At 37.5% G+C, this 4,161-nt stretch overlaps 1 pseudogene; it reads right to left on the bottom strand.

The window, feature by feature from the left end:
- Window positions 1-1,092: 1,092 nt before the first annotated feature.
- Window positions 1,093-3,940, bottom strand: LOC104660222 (annotated as a pseudogene).
- Window positions 3,941-4,161: the final 221 nt, after the last annotated feature.

The following is a 4,161-nucleotide window of genomic DNA, read 5'->3' as shown; positions in this document are numbered from 1 at the left end:
AGGTTGGATTACAAAACGTTATTCACACATTTATGGCAGAAGGTCCTAAACTGCCAACATCTCTAACCATCTGATTAGGTTTCTATAAGCCAAATCTTAGATATTCCATGAATCATGACCTTTTAGTCAAGGTAGCAACAGGGATTTCAACATTTTGTTAAGGAATGTCCCAACAGAGTAATTTTTAAATGTCCACTTAACTTAGTTGCATTTAGCTAATTAAAACACACTGGCATTTGTCTAGTTTCCTCATCTGGATGGGGAAACCTCCTGTGATGGCAGTGATAAAATTTTTCCTTTTAGGAATTTTGCAAGCAAACCACTGAATTTATAGATATAGATGCTTTAAAATTATCCAATTTAAATTGTCCTATTAATTAGAATCACTTATTTCACTTGAAGTTTATGACTTCAGGAAAATTTTCAATATAACTTGGAGTGATTATCTCTTATTTTGCTCAGAATAATGGCATCTCAGAAACGTGGGTTTACCTGTGATTTTTTGTTTTGGTGAATGTTTAAAAATTTACATGTGCATTTTATGTATACACACACACACACAAACAAAAAACCTAGAATGGTCCTTAGGCTTATGAGAACACAAGTTCTGATTGAGTAATGACTGTGGACATAACCCTCAACATTTAGAAAAGCTGTCCTTTAATGCGGAAGAAACGATATACCATGGTATCAAATGTTCTTTTCTGATAAAGGAAGCAACTACAGGAAGCTTTTATTTATTTGTTCAAAGTAACGAGTGCTACGGATGAAAAAAATAAAACAAAAAAACAAAAAACCAACAACTCTTCCAACTCTACTTTCAAAATGAACATATCAAACTGGATTTCCATTAGAATGTAGTTATTTTGTCACACTAGTAAATAAAAAACCAAGACCCAAATTATATATATATTATGTGTGTGTGTATATATACACATGTATTTATGTATATATATACACACACACATATATATACACATATATATACACACACACACATATGAGAATCCATATATGTATATACATAGACACACACACATATATACATAAAAATGTGAACAATTATTGAGCTTCATCTTCTGGACAAGCTTGTCAAGTTAGTCTCTCTTCATAAAAAGCAACTACAATTTGAGGACATTTCATATTCGCCTCTTTTGAGGCCAGCACCGAGTCTGCCTCATCTGAATCTTTCCATTTCATGAGAAACATCAATTCCCCACTGCCGTCTGTGGCACCAATTATTCTTTCAGGATCAGGACCTCTGGCAAATGCTCTTGGTTTGTCAGCAGTGTCTCTTTTCTTCTTTGATTTGCTGTCATCAGATTCACTGTCAGATAAAGATTTTCTTTTTGTACCATCTTTTCCTTTGCCAACTTTTTGAGAATTAAGAAATGCTTCAATCAACTCTACACAATGTAAATTTTCTTCAGGTTCCCAAGTATTGTCAGCATCTGTACATACCTTCCACTTCAGAAAATATTCCACTTTCCTATTCACTACACGTTGATCTAGATCTAGTACTTTTTCCATCACAAATTATACAGGCTCTGCCACTTCAAGTTTTTCATTCTTTCCATCTGTTTCTTTCCCATTTTTTGCCATATAGTTTTATTGGAGGCTACTTTATTCACCGCCTCCGAGCTGCTATGGGGTCTCAGGTCTGCAGTGTCTCAGGCCCTGCGCTGGCCAGCTCCAGCCACAACCGAAGTCTGAGGGAGCCGGGGAGCTGCGCGCCGGGCGGCGCTGGGGAGGGGTGGCACCGCCCACGCCGGGTGGCCAAGGGGCAGGGCCTGATGTCAGAGATATTTTTGAAGAGTTTGAACAAGAGTGTTTTGTGATCTATGAGAAAGAAGAACATACTTCTAAATTGATATATTTTATATATAATTTATAATACATAAATATAACTACTTAATGAATTAGATACAATATGCATTCATTTAATTATTTCATCTACATACATACCTAAAAGCTTATCACTCACATTGGCAAACAAAACTTTCTTCTTGACTTTCTCAGTGGGAGAGTAGGGAATGACCTCATATTAGGGCACTCATATTCATGCATATACGACAAATATAAAGAATTCAAGAAAACTTCTGATTTTTGTCATGACTACTATTTTATTTCTTTTTGAAAAATCAAATTTCAAAATATTTCAAAAAGATTTTGGGGGTATGTTTGTCTTTGATTCTGCTAGTGCACTCTGTATGTTTGACCTACTTGTTAACTCTTCTAAGTCTCCTTGGGTCTGTTGTCCAAGTATTATCCAGTAGCTGAAATCTAGGAGGAATAGGATCATGTGGTACAAAAGCAGCCACATAGACTTCCTTTTCACGGTCTGGGATAGATCCTTATCCCCTCTATCACTCTCTATAGGGATTAGAATCCCTTTATCCCAGTTTTTGGCCTCCTTTCTACTCAAGGAGTGCAGTAATAGCAAAATCTCATTAACCCCTCTAAGTAGTGTTCTAGTACAAACACTTGGTGGCTTAAAACAACAGGAATTTCTTTTCTGATAGTTCTGGAATCCAGAAGTCTGAAATCAAGGTGTTGGCAGGATTAGTTCCTTCTGAAAACTTTGAGGGAAAATCCATTCCATGCCTCTCCTAGCTTCTGGCAACTGCAGGTAATCCTTGGCATTTCTTGGCCTGTAGGCACATGGCTCCACTTTTTGCCTTTGTCATCACATGGCCTTCTCCCTTGTGTAACTACATTTCAAGTGTCCCTTTCCTTTCTCTTATAAGAACACCAATCACTGGATTAGGACCCACCCTAAGTCCAGGATGATCTCATGGTCATTCTTAATTTAATTGCCCTAAATTAAGAATCTACGAGATTCTTTTTCTGACTAAGATAATCTTCACAAGTTCTAGGTGTTAGCACTTGGACATATTTTGAGGACCACCATCCAACCCACTCTACCTACCTTATTTCCTAGACAGTAATTAACTATTTTTTGATAATGATAGTTTTGAAAACAACACCCAGAAAGCTGCATTTCTACAGCACTTGACTGCTGGGGCAGACACCTTTTTGATTCGTTATGGAAGTCCGAGCAGTTCCTGGATAAGATAGAGAAAAGAGCCGGTATGGGATTTTACCCAGATTTTTTAACATTATTTTTACTCTGCACTGGGGTTAGATGGGGAGCATGGAAATGAGCAATTGAAAAGGTGAATTTAACTTAAAAATAAACCACAGGCCTGGATTGGATGCCCCTTCCCTGTGCTTTTCCTATAATTTACTTGTATTCTTCACAAGACTGAGGTCTGAGAGGGCAGAGGCTGTCTTGTTCACCATTGTATCCCTAACACAGGCCTGATATAAAGTAGGCAGTCCACAAATATTTGCTAAATGGTAAAACAAATGAATGAAAGAAAGGAAACTTCTTTAGCACATTGGGCCATGTATCTAAGACTTCGCTTTCACATGGGGTCCTATCTGCCCAGTCCACACTTCCTCTCACTTGAAGTTCTGGCTACTCAAGTTTTGAACACTCCCCAAGAGATTGGCTGTCTATAAGACTGAGGCACCCAATTCTCCATTTTTCTACTTTTTTTTTTTAATATGCTTTCCATAAAACAAAAATTAGAATGGGGCTAAGTCAAGAAGACTCCTCATTAATGAAGTCCTAGATTCCCAGATACATATACAAAGAAGAGTCAAATGTAAACTGCCTCTGTAAAACTTCTAACAGAAATAAACAATTTTTATTAAGGAAGCTGTCCTGGAGAGAGAGAGAGAGAGAGAGAGAGAGTGTGTGTGTGTATGTGTGTGTGTGTGTGTAGTTAGGGGTGTATTCCTGAATATCAAAATTGAGAGGCCATAGGAGAGATGTATTTTCTAGAAAATCAAACTACAAGTTCAGGTCCCAGAAGATAAGATCAAAGTTCAATCTCACTGGCCTCTCTCCCTCTTCTGTGACCCGTTCCTCCATGGCCTTGACATGCCTTTGCTATTAATTAATGTAATAATTAGTAACTGAGCAGTTATTGGATAAGATAGGTAAACTTATCCATCCCTTCTAGAAGTATTCAAAATTTGATAAGATAGGTCAATGAAGGCCCCATAGCCTTCCAGCTGCAAAGGAATCACTCCTTGTCATTCCTCTGAGTAGCAGTGGAAGTGGGGTTGAGAAATATATTTTCCATGCCATCT

This window comes from Rhinopithecus roxellana, chromosome 15 (genome assembly GCF_007565055.1).
Source record: "Rhinopithecus roxellana isolate Shanxi Qingling chromosome 15, ASM756505v1, whole genome shotgun sequence".
NCBI classification, from domain to species: Eukaryota; Metazoa; Chordata; class Mammalia; order Primates; family Cercopithecidae; genus Rhinopithecus; species Rhinopithecus roxellana.
The sequence above is the reverse complement of the archived record's forward strand: the minus strand, read 5'-3'. Positions and strand labels throughout refer to the sequence as shown.